Source organism: Stenella coeruleoalba (assembly GCF_951394435.1).
Source record: "Stenella coeruleoalba genome assembly, contig: scaffold_71, whole genome shotgun sequence".
In the NCBI taxonomy this organism is placed as follows: domain Eukaryota; kingdom Metazoa; phylum Chordata; class Mammalia; order Artiodactyla; family Delphinidae; genus Stenella; species Stenella coeruleoalba.
Window position 1 is genome coordinate 946,044 of NW_027646090.1, and position 22,001 is coordinate 968,044.

Consider the following 22,001-nt stretch of genomic DNA (forward strand, 5'->3'; position numbering starts at 1 on the left):
TTGGCTTAAGGACCTTTATCTGTGCTCATTTCAATCTCTGGTTTTATACAGCACCCCAACTCACCTTTCCCCTTAAGCAAGCATAAGTTGGTTTTCTAAATTTGAGACCCTGTTCTGTTTTGGAATGCAGTTCGTGTGTAGCCAAGTTTACATTCCGTGTATTAGTGATATCTTATGATGTTTCTTTTTCTGTGTGACTTATTTCTGTTAGAATCATCGTACCTGAATCCACTCATTATGCTGCTATGGGCCTGATGACATAGATTTCATTGCTGAGTGATACTGCATTGTACGTAAGTACCACAAGTTCTTTATCCATTTTTCACTTTCTGTGATATTGAACTTGTACGGTAAACGCGGTTCTTGTAAACGGAGTCGTCCCAAACTTTGGGGTGGCTGTGTCTTTTTGATTTTAATTTCCCTAAGCTATAGGACCATAAGTGGAAGTGCCCTAGGCTCTGTTGCTTTGTTTTTTAGATGTTTCAGGAAACACCATACACTTCTCCTGAGTGTCTGTTGGCAATTTACATCCCGCCCATCAGCATAACAAGGCTCCCAGTTCTCCATGGCCTGTCCTGCCTTTCTGGATTTTACACTTTTTTCAGATGGACCTTTTGACCGGGGAGAAGTGAGACTTCATTGTAGTGCAGATTTCCTTTGCAAGTTTGCTTGGTTGGCCAAAAAGGGCGTATGCGTTTTTTCCTGAATATATTCAGGAAAAAACGCATACGCCCTTTTTGGCCAAGTGCATCATTGTGGACGTTCTGCCTCTTTTCCTATGCTTTCAATGCAATTCCAGTCTACCTCCTGAAATTGGTTTCCTGCAATTCTGCCCCGCTTTCAAGTCCTCTTGGCAGCCTTACTTCAGTATATTTTTGGACGATAGCTGTCATTTATAACTCTGCAGGTTTGTGAATTACAGTGCCCCTGAGCTCCTTTCTTCAACTCGCTTTCTTGTGACCTGGCCGCAGCACCGCAGGATGTCTTCAGACCCTAATCTGGTTCTGGCACGGCACGCTGAGCGTTTGGTTATTTCCTCTTCCTGGTGGGAAATGAGAGTTAAATTTGCCCATCCAGACACCTCCAGCTAGTTTCTCATTGGTTCTCGCTATTCCTGTTCATCTTCCGCAGAAATTGCAAACTGGGCCAAACAGGAGGTTAAAGGGACTGACTCTCCAAGTGGGGAGAGTGTTAGTAAAGCGTCTGGAATGTTGCACCCGAGTACCAGGGTACGAAAACTGAGACATATTTGAACACGTCTCCCGTTCACATGGTTGATCATACTTGGGTTCCACATGCATGTTTTAGCTGAAGGAAGAATACCTTAAACCTGGAGAGTTGAGACCCGTGTAATGGGTACCATGCAATATGACTTCAAAGGGTCTTCATTTGCTCACCGAACCTCTCCAATCCTATCACTGCTGCGTTTATGCCCCTGTACACATGCTTGATTCTCTTTTGGAGACATAGCAATCCATAGGTTTTACGATACTTACTAGTCAGGTACATTCTTAGGCGTTTAATATGCGGTGTTGAGTCCATTTCGTTGAGCAAGGAGTAGCTCTTGTCTATTCCATATTTGACTTAAGGAACTTTATCTGTGCTCATTTCAATCTCTGGTTTTATTCAGCACCCCAACTCACCTTTCCCCTTAAGCAAGCATAAGTTGGTTTTCTAAATTTGAGACCCTGTTGTGTTCTGTAATTCAGTTCCTGTGTAGCCAAGTTTACATTCCGTGTATTACTGATATCTTATGATGTTTCTTTTTCTGTGTGACTTATTTCAGTTAGAATCATCATAACTGAATCCACTCATTGTGATGCTAAGGGCCTGATGACACAGATTTCATTGCTGAGTGATATTGCTTTGTAAGTAAATACCACAACTTCTTTATCCATTTTTCACTTTCTGCGATGTTGAACTTGTACTGTAAACGAGGTTCTTGTAAACAGAGCCGTTCCAAACTTTGGGGTGGCTGTGTCTTTTTGATTTTAATTTCCCTAAGCTATAGGACCATAAGTGGAAGTGCCCTAGGTTCTGTTGCTTTGTTTTTTAGATGTTTCAGGAAACACCATACACTTCCCCCGAGGGGTTGTTGGCAATTTACATCCCGCCCATCAGCATAACAAGGCTCCCAGTTCTCCATGGCCTGTCCTGCCTTTCTGGATTTTACACTTTTTTCAGATGGCCCTTTTGACCGGGGGGAAGTGAGACTTCATTGTAGTGCAGATTTCCTTTGCAAGCTTGCTTGGTTGGCCAAAAAGGGCGTATGCGTTTTTTCCTGAATATATTCAGGAAAAAACGCATACGCCCTTTTTGGCCAAGTGCATCATTGTGGACGTTCTGCCTCTTTTCCTATGCTTTCAATGCAATTCCAGTCTACCTCCTGAAATCGGTTTCCTGCAATTCTGCCCCGCTTTCAAGTCCTCTTGGCAGCCTTACTTCAGTCTATTTTTGGACGATAGCTGTCATTTATAACTCTGCAGGTTTGTGAATTACAGTGCCCCTGAGCTCCTTTCTTCAACTCGCTTTCTTGTGACCTGGCCGCAACACCGCAGGATGGCTTCAGGCCCTAATCTGGTTCCGGCCCGGCACGCTGAGCCTTTGGTTAATTCCTCTTCCTGGTGGGAAATGAGAGTTAAATTTGCCCGTCCAGACACCTCCAGCTAGCCTCTCATTGGTTCTCGCTATTCCTGTTCATCTTCCGCAGAAATTGCAAACTGGGCCAAACAGGAGGTTAAAGGGACTGACTCTCCAAGTGGGGAGAGTGTTAGTAAAGCGTCTGGAATGTTGCACCCGAGTACCAGGGGAGGAAAACTGAGACATATTTGAACACGTCTCCCGATCACATGGTTGATCATACTCTAGGTTCCACATGCATGTTTTAGCTGAAGGAAGAATACCTTAAACCTGGGTAGTTGAAACCCGTGGAATGGGTACCATGCAATATGACTTCAAAGGGTCTTCATTTGCTCACCGAACGTCTCCAATCCTATCACTGCTGCGTTTATGCCCCTGTACACATGCTTGATTCTCTTTCGGAGACATAGCAATCCATAGGTTTTAAGATACTTACAAGTCAGGTACATTCTTAGGCGTTTAATATGCGGTGTTGAGTCCATTTCGTTGAGCAAGGAGTAGCTCTTGTCTATTCCATATTTGGCTTAAGGAACTTTATCTGTGCTCATTTCAATCTCTGGTTTTATGCAGCACCCCAACTCACCTTTACCCTTAAGCAAGCATAAGTTGGTTTTCTAAATTTGAGACCCTGTTCTGTTCTGTAATTCAGTTCCTGTGTAGCCAAGTTTACATTCCGTGTATTACTGATATCTTATGATGTTTCTTTTTCTGTGTGACTTACTTCAGTTAGAATCATCATACCTGAATCCACTCATTGTGCTGCTAAGGGCCTGATGACACAGATTTCATTGCTGAGTGATATTGCTTTGTAAGTAAATACCACAACTTCTTTATCCATTTTTCACTTTCTGCGATGTTGAACTTGTACTGTAAACGAGGTTCTTGTAAACAGAGCCGTTCCAAACTTTGGGGTGGCTGTGTCTTTTTGATTTTAATTTCCCTAAGCTATAGGACCATAAGTGGAAGTGCCCTAGGTTCTGTTGCTTTGTTTTTTAGATGTTTCAGGAAACACCATACACTTCTCCCGAGTGGTTGTTGGCAATTTACATCCCGCCCATCAGCATAACAAGGCTCCCAGTTCTCCATGGCCTGTCCTGCCTTTCTGGATTTTACACTTTTTTCAGATGGCCCTTTTGACCGGGGGGAAGTGAGACTTCATTGTAGTGCAGATTTCCTTTGCAAGCTTGCTTGGTTGGCCAAAAAGGGCGTATGCGTTTTTTCCTGAATATATTCAGGAAAAAACGCATACGCCCTTTTTGGCCAAGTGCATCATTGTGGACGTTCTGCCTCTTTTCCTATGCTTTCAATGCAATTCCAGTCTACCTCCTGAAATCGGTTTCCTGCAATTCTGCCCCGCTTTCAAGTCCTCTTGGCAGCCTTACTTCAGTCTATTTTTGGACGATAGCTGTCATTTATAACTCTGCAGGTTTGTGAATTACAGTGCCCCTGAGCTCCTTTCTTCAACTCGCTTTCTTTTGAGCTGGCCGCAACACCGCAGAATGGCTTCAGGCCCTAATCTGGTTCTGGCACGGCACGCTGAGCCTTTGGTTATTTCCTCCTCATGGTGGGAAATGAGAGTTAAATTTGCCCGTCCAGACACCTCCAGCTAGCCTCTCATTGGTTCTCACTATTCCTGTTCATCTTCCGCAGAAATTGCAAACTGGGCCAAACAGGAGGTTAAAAACGCTGACTCTCCAAGTGGGGAGAGTGTTAGTAAAGCGTCTGGAATGTTGCACCCGAGTACCAGGGGAGGAAAACTGAGACATATTTGAACACGTCTCCCGATCACATGGTTGATCATACTCTGGGTTCCACATGCATGTTTTAGCTGAAGGAAGAATACCTAAAACCTGGGTAGTTGAAACCCGTGGAATGGGTAACATGCAATATGACTTCAAAGGGTCTTCATTTGCTCACCGAACCTCTACAATCCTATCACTGCTGCATTTATGCCCCTGTACACATGCTTGATTCTCTTTCGGAGACATAGCAATCTATAGGTTTTACGATACTTACTAGTCAGGTACATTCTTAGGCGTTTAATATGCGGTGTTGAGTCCATTTCTTTGAGCAAGGAGTAGCTCTTGTCTATTCCATATTTGGCCTAAGGAACTTTATCTGTGGTCATTTCAATCTCTGGTTTTATGCAGCACCCCAACTCACCTTTCCCCTTAAGCAAGCATAAGTTGGTTTTCTAAATTTGAGACCCTGTTCTGTTCTGTAATTCAGTTCCTGTGTAGCCAAGTTTACATTCCATGTATTACTGATATCTTATGATGTTTCTTTTTCTGTGTGACTTATTTCAGTTAGAATCATCATACCTGAATCCACTCATTGTGCTGCTAAGGGCCTGATGACACAGATTTCATTGCTGAGTGATATTGCTTTGTAAGTAAATACCACAACTTCTTTATCCATTTTTCACTTTCTGCGATGTTGAACTTGTACTGTAAACGAGGTTCTTGTAAACAGAGCCGTTCCAAACTTTGGGGTGGCTGTGTCTTTTTGATTTTAATTTCCCTAAGCTATAGGACCATAAGTGGAAGTGCCCTAGGTTCTGTTGCTTTGTTTTTTAGATGTTTCAGGAAACACCATACACTTCTCCCGAGTGTTTGTTGGCAATTTACATCCTGCCCATCAGCATAACAAGGCTCCCAGTTCTTCATGGCCTGTCCTGCCTTTCTGGATTTTACACTTTTTTCAGATGGCCCTTTTGACCGGGGGGAAGTGAGACTTCATTGTAGTGCAGATTTCCTTTGCAAGCTTGCTTGGTTGGCCAAAAAGGGCGTATGCGTTTTTTCCTGAATATATTCAGGAAAAAACGCATACGCCCTTTTTGGCCAAGTGCATCATTGTGGACGTTCTGCCTCTTTTCCTATGCTTTCAATGCAATTCCAGTCTACCTCCTGAAATCGGTTTCCTGCAATTCTGCCCCGCTTTCAAGTCCTCTTGGCAGCCTTACTTCAGTCTATTTTTGGACGATAGCTGTCATTTATAACTCTGCAGGTTTGTGAACTACAGTGCCCCTGAGCTCCTTTCTTCAACTCGCTTTCTTGTGACCTGGCCGCAACACCGCAGGATGGCTTCAGGCCCTAATCTGTTTCCGGCACGGCATGCTGAGCCTTTGGTTATTTCCTCTTCCTGGTGGGAAATGAGAGTTAAATTTGCCCATCCAGACACCTCCAGCTAGTCTCTCATTGGTTCTCGCTATTCCTGTTCATCTTCCACAGAAATTGCAAACTGGGCCAAACAGGAGGTTAAAGGGACTGACTCTCCAAGTCGGGAGAGTGTTAGAAAAGCGTCTGGAATGTTGCACCCGAGTACCAGGGGAGGAAAACTGAGACATATTTGAACACGTCTCCCGTTCACATGGTTGTTCATACTTGGGTTCCACATGCATGTTTTAGCTGAAGGAAGAATACCTTAAACCTGTGTATTTGAAACCCGTGGAATGGGTACCATGCAATATGACTTCAAAGGGTCTTCATTTGCTCACCGAACCTCTCCAATCCTATCACTGCTGCGTTTATGTCCCTGTACACATGCTTGATTCTCTTTCGGAGACATAGCAATCCATAGGTTTTAAGATACTTACTAGTCAGGTACATTCTTAGGCGTTTAATATGCGGTGTTGAGTCCATTTCTTTGAGCAAGGAGTAGCTCTTGTCTATTCCATATTTGGCTTAAGGAACTTTATCTGTGCTCATTTCAATCTCTGGTTTTATGCAGCACCCCAACTCACCTTTACCCTTAAGCAAGCATAAGTTGGTTTTCTAAATTTGAGACCCTGTTCTGTTCTGTAATTCAGTTCCTGTGTAGCCAAGTTTACATTCCGTGTATTACTGATATCTTATGATGTTTCTTTTTCTGTGTGACTTATTTCAGTTAGAATCATCATACCTGAATCCACTCATTGTGCTGCTAAGGGCCTGATGACACAGATTTCATTGCTGAGTGATACTGCATTGTATGTAAGTACCACAAGTTCTTTATCCATTTTTCACTTTCTGTGATATTGAACTTGTACGGTAAACGAGGTTCTTGTAAACAGAGCCGTTCCAAACTTTGGGGTGGCTGTGTCTTTTTGATTTTAATTTCCGTAAGCTAGAGGACCATAAGTGGAAGTGCCCTAGACTCTGTTGCTTTGTTTTTTAGATGTTTCAGGAAACACCATACACTTCTCCCGAGTGTCTGTTGGCAATTTACATCCCGCCCATCAGCATAACAAGGCTCCCAGTTCTCCATGGCCTGTCCTGCCTTTCTGGATTTTACACTTTTTTCAGATGGCCCTTTTGACCGGGGGGAAGTGAGACTTCATTGTAGTGCAGATTTCCTTTGCAAGTTTGCTTGGTTGGCCAAAAAGGGCGTATGCGTTTTTTCCTGAATATATTCAGGAAAAAACGCATACGCCCTTTTTGGCCAAGTGCATCATTGTGGACGTTCTGCCTCTTTTCCTATGCTTTCAATGCAATTCCCGTCTACCTCCTGAAATCGGTTTCCTGCAATTCTGCCCCGCTTTCAAGTCCTCTTGGCAGCCTTACTTCAGTGTATTTTTGGACGATAGCTGTCATTTATAACTCTGCAGGTTTGTGAATTACAGTGCCCCTGAGCTCCTTTCTTCAACTCGCTTTCTTGTGACCTGGCCGCAACACCGCAGGATGTCTTCAGGCCCTAATCTGGTTCCGGCACGGCACGCTGAGCCTTTGGTTAATTCCTCTTCCTGGTGGGAAATGAGAGTTAAATTTGCCCATCCAGACACCTCCAGCTAGTCTCTCATTGGTTCTCGCTATTCCTGTTCATCTTCCACAGAAATTGCAAACTAGGCCAAACAGGAGGTTAAAGGGACTGACTCTCCAAGTGGGGAGAGTGTTAGTAAAGCGTCTGGAATGTTGCACCAGAGTACCAGGGTACGAAAACTGAGACATATTTGAACACGTCTCCCGATCACATGGTTGATCATACTCTAGGTTCCACATGCATGTTTTAGCTGAAGGAAGAATACCTTAAACCTGGGTAGTTGAAACCCGTGGAATGGGTACCATGCAATATGACTTCAAAGGGTCTTCATTTGCTCACGAACCTCTCCAATCCTATCACTGCTGCGTTTATGCCCCTGTACACATGCTTGATTCTCTTTCGGAGACATAGCAATCCATAGGTTTTAAGATACTTACTAGTCAGGTACATTCTTAGGCGTTTAATATGCGGTGTTGAGTCCATTTCGTTGAGCAAGGAGTAGCTCTTGTCTATTCCATATTTGGCTTAAGGAACTTTATCTGTGCTCATTTCAATCTCTGGTTTTATGCAGCACCCCAACTCACCTTTCCCCTTAAGCAAGCATAAGTTGGTTTTCTAAATTTGAGACCCTGTTCTGTTCTGTAATTCAGTTCCTTTGTAGCCAAGTTTACATTCCGTGTATTACTGATATCTTATGATGTTTCTTTTTCTGTGTGACTTATTTCAGTTAGAATCATCATACCTGAATCCACTCATTGTGCTGCTAAGGGCCTGATGACATAGATTTCATTGCTGAGTGATATTGCTTTGTAAGTAAATACCACAACTTCTTTATCCATTTTTCACTTTCTGCGATGTTGAACTTGTACTGTAAACGAAGTTCTTGTAAACAGAGGCATCCCAAACTTTGGGGTGGCTGTGTCTTTTTGATTTTAATTTCCCTAAGCTATAGGACCATAAGTGGCAGTGCCCTAGGCTCTGTTGCTTTGTTTTTTAGATGTTTCAGGAAACACCATACACTTCTCCTGAGTGTCTGTTGGTAATTTACATCCCGCCCATCAGCATAACAAGGCTCCCAGTTCTCCATGGCCTGTCCTGCCTTTCTGGATTTTACCCTTTTTTCAGATGGCCCTTTTGACCGGGGGGAAGTGAGACTTCATTGTAGTGCAGATTTCCTTTGCAAGCTTGCTTGGTTGGCCAAAAAGGGCGTATGCGTTTTTTCCTGAATATATTCAGGAAAAAACGCATACGCACTTTTTGGCCAAGTGCATCATTGTGGACGTTCTGCCTCTTTTCCTATGCTTTCAATGCAATTCCAGTCTACCTCCTGAAATCGGTTTCCTGCAATTCTGCCCCGCTTTCAAGTCCTCTTGGCAGCCTTACTTCAGTCTATTTTTGGACGATAGCTGTCATTTATAACTCTGCAGGTTTGTGAATTACAATGCCCCTGAGCTCCTTTCTTCAACTCGCTTTCTTGTGAGCTGGCCGCAACACCGCAGGATGGCTTCAGGCCCTAATCTGTTTCCGGCCCGGCACGCTGAGCCTTTGGTTAATTCCTCTTCCTGGTGGGAAATGAGAGTTAAATTTGCCCATCCAGACACCTCCAGCTAGTCTCTCATTGGTTCTCGCTATTCCTGTTCATCTTCCACAGAAATTGCAAACTGGGCCAAACAGGAGGTTAAAGGGACTGACTCTCCAAGTCGGGAGAGTGTTAGAAAAGCGTCTGGAATGTTGCACCCGAGTACCAGGGGAGGAAAACTGAGACATATTTGAACACGTCTCCCGTTCACATGGTTGATCATACTTGGGTTCCACATGCATGTTTTAGCTGAAGGAAGAATACCTTAAACCTGTGTATTTGAAACCCGTGGAATGGGTACCATGCAATATGACTTCAAAGGGTCTTCATTTGCTCACCGAACCTCTCCAATCCTATCACTGCTGCGTTTATGTCCCTGTACACATGCTTGATTCTCTTTCGGAGACATAGCAATCCATAGGTTTTAAGATACTTCCTAGTCAGGTACATTCTTAGGCGTTTAATATGCGGTGTTGAGTCCATTTCTTTGAGCAAGGAGTAGCTCTTGTCTATTCCATATTTGGCTTAAGGAACTTTATCTGTGCTCATTTCAATCTCTGGTTTTATGCAGCACCCCAACTCACCTTTACCCTTAAGCAAGCATAAGTTGGTTTTCTAAATTTGAGACCCTGTTCTGTTCTGTAATTCAGTTCCTGTGTAGCCAAGTTTACATTCCGTGTATTACTGATATCTTATGATGTTTCTTTTTCTGTGTGACTTATTTCAGTTAGAATCATCATACCTGAATCCACTCATTGTGCTGCTAAGGGCCTGATGACACAGATTTCATTGCTGAGTGATACTGCATTGTATGTAAGTACCACAAGTTCTTTATCCATTTTTCACTTTCTGTGATATTGAACTTGTACGGTAAACGAGGTTCTTGTAAACAGAGGCGTCCCAAACATTGGGGTGGCTGTGTCTTTTTGATTTTAATTTCCCTAAGCTAGAGGACCATAAGTGGAAGTGCCCTAGACTCTGTTGCTTTGTTTTTTAGATGTTTCAGGAAACACCATACACTTCTCCCGAGTGTCTGTTGGCAATTTACATCCCGCCCATCAGCATAACAAGGCTCCCAGTTCTCCATGGCCTGTCCTGCCTTTCTGGATTTTACACTTTTTTCAGATGGCCCTTTTGACCGGGGGGGAAGTGAGACTTCATTGTAGTGCAGATTTCCTTTGCAAGTTTGCTTGGTTGGCCAAAAAGGGCGTATGCGTTTTTTCCTGAATATATTCAGGAAAAAACGCATACGCCCTTTTTGGCCAAGTGCATCATTGTGGACGTTCTGCCTCTTTTCCTATGCTTTCAATGCAATTCCAGTCTACCTCCTGAAATCGGTTTCCTGCAATTCTGCCCCGCTTTCAAGTCCTCTTGGCAGCCTTACTTCAGTCTATTTTTGGACGATAGCTGTCATTTATAACTCTGCAGGTTTGTGAATTACAGTGCCCCTGAGCTCCTTTCTTCAACTCGCTTTCTTGTGACCTGGCCGCAACACCGCAGGATGTATTCAGGCCCTAATCTGGTTCCGGCACGGCACGCTGAGCCTTTGGTTAATTCCTCTTCCTGGTGGGAAATGAGAGTTAAATTTGCCCATCCAGACACCTCCAGCTAGTCTCTCATTGGTTCTCGCTATTCCTGTTCATCTTCCACAGAAATTGCAAACTAGGCCAAACAGGAGGTTAAAGGGACTGACTCTCCAAGTGGGGAGAGTGTTAGTAAAGCGTCTGGAATGTTGCACCAGACTACCAGGGTACGAAAACTGAGACATATTTGAACACGTCTCCCGATCACATGGTTGATCATACTCTAGGTTCCACATGCATGTTTTAGCTGAAGGAAGAATACCTTAAACCTGGGTAGTTGAAACCCGTGGAATGGGTACCATGCAATATGACTTCAAAGGGTCTTCATTTGCTCACGAACCTCTCCAATCCTATCACTGCTGCGTTTATGCCGCTGTACACATGCTTGATTCTCTTTCGGAGACATAGCAATCCATAGGTTTTAAGATACTTACTAGTCAGGTACATTCTTAGGCGTTTAATATGGGGTGTTGAGTCCATTTCGTTGAGCAAGGTGTAGCTCTTGTCTATTCCATATTTGGCTTAAGGAACTTTATCTGTGCTCATTTCAATCTCTGGTTTTATGCAGCACCCCAACTCACCTTTCCCCTTAAGCAAGCATAAGTTGGTTTTCTAAATTTGAGACCCTGTTCTGTTCTGTAATTCAGTTCCTGTGTAGCCAAGTTTACATTCCGTGTATTACTGATATCTTACGATGTTTCTTTTTCTGTGTGACTTATTTCAGTTAGAATCATCATACCTGAATCCATTCATTGTGCTGCTAAGGGCCTGATGACACAGATTTCATTGCTGAGTGATATTGCTTTGTAAGTAAATACCACAACTTCTTTCTCCATTTTTCACTTTCTGCGATGTTGAACTTGTACTGTAAACGAGGTTCTTGTAAACAGAGCCATTCCAAACTTTGGGGTGGCTGTGTCTTTTTGATTTTAATTTCCCTAAGCTATAAGACCATAAGTGGAAGTGCCCGAGGTTCTGTTGCTTTGTTTTTTAGATGTTTCAGGAAACACCATACACTTCTCCGGAGTGGTTGTTGGCAATTTACATCCCGCCCATCAGCATAACAAGGCTCCCAGTTCTCCATGGCCTGTCCTGCCTTTCTGGATTTTACACTTTTTTCAGATGGCCCTTTTGACCGGGGGGAAGTGAGACTTCATTGTAGTGCAGATTTCCTTTGCAAGCTTGCTTGGTTGGCCAAAAAGGGCATATGCGTTTTTTCCTGAATATATTCAGGAAAAAACGCATACGCCCTTTTTGGCCAAGTGCATCATTGTGGACGTTCTGCCTCTTTTCCTATGCTTTCAATGCAATTCCAGTCTACCTCCTGAAATCGGTTTCCTGCAATTCTGCCCCGCTTTCAAGTCCTCTTGGCAGCCTTACTTCAGTCTATTTTTGGACGATAGCTGTCATTTATAACTCTGCAGGTTTGTGAATTACAGTGCCCCTGAGCTCCTTTCTTCAACTTGCTTTCTTTTGAGCTGGCCGCAACACCGCAGGATGGCTTCAGGCCCTAATCTGGTTCCGGTACGGCACGCTGAGCCTTTGGTTATTTCCTCTTCCTGGTGGGAAATGAGAGTTAAATTTGCCCATCCAGACACCTCCAGCTAGTCTCTCATTGGTTCTCGCTATTCCTGTTCATCTTCCACAGAAATTGCAAACTGGGCCAAACAGGAGGTTAAAGGGACTGACTCTCCAAGTCGGGAGAGTGTTAGAAAAGCGTCTGGAATGTTGCACCCGAGTACCAGGGGAGGAAAACTGAGACATATTTGAACACGTCTCCCGTTCACATGGTTGATCATACTTGGGTTCCACATGCATGTTTTAGCTGAAGGAAGAATACCTTAAACCTGTGTATTTGAAACCCGTGGAATGGGTACCATGCAATATGACTTCAAAGGGTCTTCATTTGCTCACCGAACCTCTCCAATCCTATCACTGCTGCGTTTATGTCCCTGTACACATGCTTGATTCTCTTTCGGAGACATAGCAATCCATAGGTTTTAAGATACTTACTAGTCAGGTACATTCTTAGGCGTTTAATATGCGGTGTTGAGTCCATTTCTTTGAGCAAGGAGTAGCTCTTGTCTATTCCATATTTGGCTTAAGGAACTTTATCTGTGCTCATTTCAATCTCTGGTTTTATGCAGCACCCCAACTCACCTTTACCCTTAAGCAAGCATAAGTTGGTTTTCTAAATTTGAGACCCTGTTCTGTTCTGTAATTCAGTTCCTGTGTAGCCAAGTTTACATTCCGTGTATTACTGATATCTTATGATGTTTCTTTTTCTGTGTGACTTATTTCAGTTAGAATCATCATACCTGAATCCACTCATTGTGCTGCTAAGGGCCTGATGACACAGATTTCATTGCTGAGTGATACTGCATTGTATGTAAGTACCACAAGTTCTTTATCCATTTTTCACTTTCTGTGATATTGAACTTGTACGGTAAACGAGGTTCTTGTAAACAGAGGCGTCCCAAACTTTGGGGTGGCTGTGTCTTTTTGATTTTAATTTCCCTAAGCTAGAGGACCATAAGTGGAAGTGCCCTAGACTCTGTTGCTTTGTTTTTTAGATGTTTCAGGAAACACCATACACTTCTCCTGAGTGTCTGTTGGCAATTTACATCCCGCCCATCAGCATAACAAGGCTCCCAGTTCTCCATGGCCTGTCCTGCCTTTCTGGATTTTACACTTTTTTCAGATGGCCCTTTTGACCGGGGGGAAGTGAGACTTCATTGTAGTGCAGATTTCCTTTGCAAGTTTGCTTGGTTGGCCAAAAAGGGCGTATGCGTTTTTTCCTGAATATATTCAGGAAAAAACGCATACGCACTTTTTGGCCAAGTGCATCATTGTGGACGTTCTGCCTCTTTTCCTATGCTTTCAATGCAATTCCAGTCTACCTCCTGAAATCGGTTTCCTGCAATTCTGCCCCGCTTTCAAGTCCTCTTGGCAGCCTTACTTCAGTCTATTTTTGGACGATAGCTGTCATTTATAACTCTGCAGGTTTGTGAATTACAGTGCCCCTGAGCTCCTTTCTTCAACTCGCTTTCTTGTGACCTGGCCGCAACACCGCAGGATGTCTTCAGGCCCTAATCTGGTTCCGGCACAGCACGCTGAGCCTTTGGTTAATTCCTCTTCCTGTTGGGAAATGAGAGTTAAATTTGCCCATCCAGACACCTCCAGCTAGTCTCTCATTGGTTTTCGCTATTCCTGTTCATCTTCCACAGAAATTGCAAACTAGGCCAAACAGGAGGTTAAAGGGACTGACTCTCCAATGGGGAGAGTGTTAGTAAAGCGTCTGGAATGTTGCACCAGAGTACCAGGGTACGAAAACTGAGACATATTTGAACACGTCTCCCGATCACATGGTTGATCATACTCTAGGTTCCACATGCATGTTTTAGCTGAAGGAAGAATACCTTAAACCTGGGTAGTTGAAACCCGTGGAATGGGTACCATGCAATATGACTTCAAATGGTCTTCATTTGCTCACGAACCTCTCCAATCCTATCACTGCTGCGTTTATGCCCCTGTACACATGCTTGATTCTCTTTCGGAGACATAGCAATCCATAGGTTTTAAGATACTTACTAGTCAGGTACATTCTTAGGCGTTTAATATGCGGTGTTGAGTCCATTTCGTTGAGCAAGGAGTAGCTCTTGTCTATTCCATATTTGGCTTAAGGAACTTTATCTGTGCTCATTTCAATCTCTGGTTTTATGCAGCACCCCAACTCACCTTTCCCCTTAAGCAAGCATAAGTTGGTTTTCTAAATTTGAGACCCTGTTCTGTTCTGTAATTCAGTTCCTGTGTAGCCAAGTTTACATTCCGTGTATTACTGATATCTTATGATGTTTCTTTTTCTGTGTGACTTATTTCAGTTAGAATCATCATACCTGAATCCACTCATTGTGCTGCTAAGGGCCTGATGACACAGATTTCATTGCTGAGTGATATTGCTTTGTAAGTAAATACCACAACTTCTTTCTCCATTTTTCACTTTCTGCGATGTTGAACTTGTACTGTAAACGAGGTTCTTGTAAACAGAGCCGTTCCAAACTTTGGGGTGGCTGTGTCTTTTTGATTTTAATTTCCCTAAGCTATAGGACCATAAGTGGAAGTGCCCGAGGTTCTGTTGCTTTGTTTTTTAGATGTTTCAGGAAACACCATACACTTCTCCCGAGTGTCTGTTGGCAATTTACATCCCGCCCATCAGCATAACAAGGCTCCCAGTTCTCCATGGCCTGTCCTGCCTTTCTGGATTTTACACTTTTTTCAGATGGCCCTTTTGACCTGGGGGAAGTGAGACTTCATTGTAGTGCAGATTTCCTTTGCAAGCTTGCTTGGTTGGCCAAAAAGGGCGTATGCGTTTTTTCCTGAATATATTCAGGAAAAAACGCATACGCCCTTTTTGGCCAAGTGCATCATTGTGGACGTTCTGCCTCTTTTCCTATGCTTTCAATGCAATTCCAGTCTACCTCCTGAAATCGGTTTCCTGCAATTCTGCCCCGCTTTCAAGTCCTCTTGGCAGCCTAACTTCAGTCTATTTTTGGACGATAGCTGTCATTTATAACTCTGCAGGTTTGTGAATTACAGTGCCCCTGAGCTCCTTTCTTCAACTCGCTTTCTTGTGACCTGGCCGCAACACCGCAGGATGGCTTCAGGCCCTAATCTGGTTCCGGCCCGGCACGCTGAGCCTTTGGTTAATTCCTCTTCCTGGTGGGAAATGAGAGTTAAATTTGCCCGTCCAGACACCTCCAGCTAGCCTCTCATTGGTTCTCGCTATTCCTGTTCATCTTCCACAGAAATTGCAAACTGGGCCAAACAGGAGGTTAAAGGGACTGACTCTCCAAGTCGGGAGAGTGTTAGTAAAGAGTCTGGAATGTTGCACCCGAGTACCAGGGGAGGAAAACAGAGACATATTTGAACACATCTCCCGTTCACATGGTTGATCATACTCTGGGTTCCACATGCATGTTTTAGCTGAAGAAAGAATACCTTAAACCTGGAGAGTTGAGACCCGTGGAATGGGTACCATGCAATATGACTTCAAAGGGTCTTCATTTGCTCACTGAACCTCTCCAATCCTATCACTGCTGCGTTTATGCCCCTGTACACACGCTTGATTCTCTTTTGGAGACATAGCAATCCATAGGTTTTAAGATACTTACTAGTCAGGTACATTCTTAGGCGTTTAATATGGGGTTTTGAGTCCATTTCGTTGAGCAAGGAGTAGCTCTTGTCTATTCCATATTTGGCTTAAGGAACTTTATCTGTGCTCATTTCAATCTCTGGTTTTATGCAGCACCCCAACTCACCTTTCCCCTTAAGCAAGCATAAGTTGGTTTTCTAAATTTGAGACCCTGTTCTGTTTTGGAATGCAGTTCCTGTGTAGCCAAGTTTACATTCCGTGTATTAGTGATATCTTATGATGTTTCTTTTTCTGTGTGACTTATTTCAGTTAGAATCATCATACCTGAATCCACTCATTGTGCTGCTAAGGGCCTGATGACACAGATTTCATTGCTGAGTGATATTGCTTTGTAAGTAAATACCACAAGTTCTTTATCCATTTTTCACTTTCTGCGATGTTGAACTTGTACTGTAAACGAGGTTCTTGTAAACAGAGCCGTTCCAAACTTTGGGGTGGCTGTGTCTTTTTCATTTTAATTTCCGTAATCTATAGGACCATAAGTGGAAGTGCCCTAGGTTCTGTTGCTGTGTTTTTTAGTTGTTTCAGGAAACACCATACACTTCTCCCAAGTGGTTCTTGGCAATTTACATCCCGCCCATCAGCATAACAAGGCTCCGAGTTCTCCATGGCCTGTCCTGCCTTTCTGGATTTTACACTTTTTTCAGATGGCCCTTTTGACCGGGGGGAAGTGAGACTTCATTGTAGTGCAGATTTCCTTTGCAAGCTTGCTTGGTTGGCCAAAAAGGGCGTATGCGTTTTTTCCTGAATATATTCAGGAAAAAACGCATACGCCCTTTTTGGCCAAGTGCATCATTGTGGACGTTCTGCCTCTTTTCCTATGCTTTCAATGCAATTCCAGTCTACCTCCTGAAATCGGTTTCCTGCAATTCTGCCCCGCTTTCAAGTCCTCTTGGCAGCCTTACTTCAGTCTATTTTTGGACGATAGCTGTCATTTATAACTCTGCAGGTTTGTGAATTACAGTGCCCCTGAGCTCCTTTCTTCAACTCGCTTTCTTGTGACCTGGCCGCAACACCGCAGGATGGCTTCAGGCCCTAATCTGGTTCCGGCACGGCACGCTGAGTCTTTGGTTATTTCCTCTTCCTGGTGGGAAATGAGAGATAAATTTGCCCAACCAGACACCTCCAGCTATTCTTTCATTGGTTCTCGCTATTCCTGTTCATCTTCCACAGAAATTGCAAACTGGGCCAAACAGGAGGTTAAAGGGACTGACTCTCCAAGTCGGGAGAGTGTTAGTAAAGCGTCTGGAATGTTGCACCCGAGTACCAGGGGAGGAAAACTGAGACATATTTGAAAACGTCTCCCGTTCACATGGTTGATCATACTCTGGGTTCCACATGCATGTTTTAGCTGAAGAAAGAATACCTTAAACCTGGAGAGTTGAGACCCGTGGAATGGGTACCATGCAATATGACTTCAAAGGGTCTTCATTTGCTCACCGAACCTCTCCAATCCTATCACTGCTGCGTTTATGCCCCTGTGCACACGCTTGATTCTCTTTTGGAGACATAGCAATCCATAGGTTTTAAGATACTTACTAGTCAGGTACATTCTTAGGTGTTTAATATGGGGTTTTGAGTCCATTTCGTTGAGCAAGGAGTAGCTCTTGTCTATTCCATATTTGGCTTAAGGAACTTTATCTGTGCTCATTTCAATCTCTGGTTTTATGCAGCACCCCAACTCACCTTTACCCTCAAGCAAGCATAAGTTGGTTTTCTAAATTTGAGACCCTGTTCTGTTTTGGAATGCAGTTCCTGTGTAGCCAAGTTTACATTCCGTGTATTAGTGATATCTTATGATGTTTCTTTTTCTGTGTGACTTATTTCAGTTAGAATCATCATACCTGAATCCACTCATTGTGCTGCTAAGGGCCTGATGACACAGATTTCATTGCTGAGTGATATTGCTTTGTAAGTAAATACCACAAGTTCTTTATCCATTTTTCACTTTCTGCGATGTTGAACTTGTACTGTAAACGAGGTTCTTGTAAACAGAGCCGTTCCAAACTTTGGGGTGGCTGTTTCTTTTTCATTTTAATTTCCCTAATCTATAGGACCATAAGTGGAAGTGCCCTAGGTTCTGTTGCTGTGTTTTTTAGTTGTTTCAGGAAACACCATACACTTCTCCCAAGTGGTTCTTGGCAATTTACATCCCGCCCATCAGCATAACAAGGCTCCCAGTTCTCCATGGCCTGTCCTGCCTTTCTGGATTTTACACTTTTTTCAGGTGGCCCTTTTGACCGGGGGGAAGTGAGACTTCATTGTAGTGCAGATTTCCTTTGCAAGCTTGCTTGGTTGGCCAAAAAGGGCGTATGCGTTTTTTCCTGAATATATTCAGGAAAAAACGCATACGCCCTTTTTGGCCAAGTGCATCATTGTGGACGTTCTGCCTCTTTTCCTATGCTTTCAATGCAATTACAGTCTACCTCCTGAAATCGGTTTCCTGCAATTCTGCCCCGCTTTCAAGTCCACTTGGCAGCCTTACTTCAGTCTATTTTTGGACGATAGCTCTCATTTATAACTCTGCAGGTTTGTGAATTACAGTGCCCCTGAGCTCGTTTCTTCAACTCGCTTTCTTGTGACCTGGCCGCAACACCGCAGGATGGCTTCAGGCCCTAATCTGGTTCCGGCACGGCACGCTGAGCCTTTGGTTATTTCCTCTTCCTGGTGGGAAATGAGAGTTAAATTTGCCCAACCAGACACCTCCAGCTATTCTATCATTGGTTCTCGCTATTCCTGTTCATCTTCCACAGAAATTGCAAACTGGGTCAAACAGGAGGTTAAAGGGACTGACTCTCCAAGTCGGGAGAGTGTTAGTAAAGCGTCTGGAATGTTGCACCCGAGTACCAGGGTACGAAAACTGAGACATATTTGAACACGTCTCCCGATCACATGGTTGATCATACTCTAGGTTTCACATGCATGTTTTAGCTGAAGGAAGAATACCTTAAACCTGGGTAGGTGAAACCCGTGGAATGGGTACCATGCAATATGACTTCAAAGGGTCTTCATTTGCTCACCGAACCTCTCCAATCCTATCACTGCTGCGTTTATGCCCCTGTACACATGCTTGATTCTCTTTCGGAGACATAGCAATCCATAGGTTTTAAGATACTTACTAGTCAGGTACATACTTAGGCGTTTAATATGCGGTGTTGAGTCCATTTCGTTGAGCAAGGAGTAGCTCTTGTCTATTCCATATTGGGCTTAAGGAACTTTATCTGTGCTCATTTCAATCTCTGGTTTTATGCAGCACCCCAACTCACCTTTACCCTTAAGCAAGCATAAGTTGGTTTTCTAAATTTGAGACCCTGTTCTGTTCTGTAATTCAGTTCCTGTGTAGCCAAGTTTACATTCCGTGTATTACTGATATCTTATGATGTTTCTTTTTCTGTGTGACTTATTTCAGTTAGAATCATCATACCTGAATCCACTCATTGTGCTGCTAAGGCCCTGATGACATAGATTTCATTGCTGAGTGATATTGCTTTGTAAGTAAATACCACAACTTCTTTATCCATTTTTCACTTTCTGCGATGTTGAACTTGTACTGTAAACGAGGTTCTTGTAAACAGAGGCGTCCCAAACTTTGGGGTGGCTGTGTCTTTTTGATTTTAATTTCCCTAAGCTATAGGACCATAAGTGGCAGTGCCCTAGCCTCTGTTGCTTTGTTTTTTAGATGTTTAAGGAAACACCATACACTTCTCCCGAGTGTCTGTTGGCAATTTACATCCCGCCCATCAGCATAACAAGGCTCCCAGTTCTCCATGGCTTGTCCTGCCTTTCTGGATTTTACCCTTTTTTCAGATGGCCCTTTTGACCGGGGGGAAGTGAGACTTCATTGTAGTGCAGATTTCCTTTGCAAGCTTGCTTGGTTGGCCAAAAAGGGCGTATGCGTTTTTTCCTGAATATATTCAGGAAAAAACGCATACGCCCTTTTTGGCCAAGTGCATCATTGTGGACGTTCTGCCTCTTTTCCTATGCTTTCAATGCAATTCCAGTCTACCTCCTGAAATCGGTTTCCTGCAATTCTGCCCCGCTTTCAAGTCCTCTCGGCAGCCTTACTTCAGTCTATTTTTGGACGATAGCTGTCATTTATAACTCTGCAGGTTTGTGAATTACAGTGCCCCTGAGCTCCTTTCTTCAACTCGCTTTCTTTTGAGCTGGCCGCAACACTGCAGGATGGCTTCAGGCCCTAATCTGGTTCCGGTACGGCACGCTGAGCCTTTGGTTATTTCCTCTTCCTGGTGGGAAATGAGAGTTAAATTTGCCCGTCCAGACACCTCCAGCTAGTCTCTCATTGGTTCTCGCTATTCCTGTTCATCTTCCGCAGAAATTGCAAACTGTGCCAAACAGGAGGTTAAAGGCGCTGACTCTCCAAGTGGGGAGAGTGTTAGTAAAGCGTCTGGAATGTTGCACCCGAGTACCAGGGTACGAAAACTGAGACATATTTGAACACGTCTCCCGATCACATGGTTGATCATAGTCTGGGTTCCACATGCATGTTTTAGCTGAAGGAAGAATACCTAAAACCTGGGTAGTTGAAACCCGTGGAATGGGTACCATGCAATATGACTTCAAAGGGTCTTCATTTGCTCACGAACCTCTCCAATCCTATCACTGCTGCGTTTATGCCCCTGTACACACGCTTGATTCTCTTTTGGAGACATAGCAATCCATAGGTTTTAAGATACTTACTAGTCAGGTACATTCTTAGGCGTTTAATATGGGGTTTTGAGTCCATTTCGTTGAGCAAGGAGTAGCTCTTGTCTATTCCATATTTGGCTTAAGGAACTTTATCTGTGCTCATTTCAATCTCTGGTTTTATGCAGCACCCCAACTCACCTTTACCCTTAAGCAAGCATAAGTTGGTTTTCTAAATTTGAGACCCTGTTCTGTTTTGGAATGCAGTTCCTGTGTAGCCAAGTTTACATTCCGTGTATTAGTGATATCTTATGATGTTTCTTTTTCTGTGTGACTTATTTCAGTTAGAATCATCATACCTGAATCCACTCATTGTGCTGCTAAGGGCCTGATGACACAGATTTCATTGCTGAGTGATATTGCTTTGTAAGTAAATACCACAACTTCTTTATCCATTTTTCACTTTCTGCGATGTTGAACTTGTACTGTAAACGAGGTTCTTGTAAACAGAGCCGTTCCAAACTTTGGGGTGGCTGTTTCTTTTTCATTTTAATTTCCCTAATCTATTGGACCATAAGTGGAAGTGCCCTAGGTTCTGTTGCTGTGTTTTTTAGTTGTTTCAGGAAACACCATACACTTCTCCCCAGTGGTTCTTGGCAATTTACATCCCGCCCATCAGCATAACAAGGCTCCCAGTTCTCCATGGCCTGTCCTGCCTTTCTGGATTTTACACTTTTTTCAGATGGCCCTTTTGACCGGGGGGAAGTGAGACTTCATTGTAGTGCAGATTTCCTTTGCAAGCTTGCTTGGTTGGCCAAAAAGGGCGTATGCGTTTTTTCCTGAATATATTCAGGAAAAAACGCATACGCCATTTTTGGCCAAGTGCATCATTGTGGACGTTCTGCCTCTTTTCCTATGCTTTCAATGCAATTCCAGTCTACCTCCTGAAATCGGTTTCCTGCAATTCTGCCCCGCTTTCATGTCCTCTCGGCAGCCTTACTTCAGTCTATTTTTGGACGATAGCTGTCATTTATAACTCTGCAGGTTTGTGAATTACAGTGCCCCTGAGCTCCTTTCTTCAACTCGCTTTCTTTTGAGCTGGCCGCAACACCGCAGGATGGCTTCAGGCCCTAATCTGGTTCCGGTACGGCACGCTGAGCCTTTGGTTATTTCCTCTTCCTGGTGGGAAATGAGAGTTAAATTTGCCCGTCCAGACACCTCCAGCTAGTCTCTCATTGGTTCTCGCTATTCCTGTTCATCTTCCACAGAAATTGCAAACTGTGCCAAACAGGAGGTTAAAGGCGCTGACTCGCCAAGTGGGGAGAGTGTTAGTAAAGCGTCTGGAATGTTGCACCCGAGTACCAGGGTACGAAAACTGAGACATATTTGAACACGTCTCCCGATCACATGGTTGATCATACTCTGGGTTCCACATGCATGTTTTAGCTGAAGGAAGAATACCTAAAACCTGGGTAGTTGAAACCCGTGGAATGGGTACCATGCAATATGACTTCAAAGGGTCTTCATTTGCTCACGAACCTCTCCAATCCTATCACTGCTGCGTTTATGCCCCTGTACACACGCTTGATTCTCTTTTGGAGACATA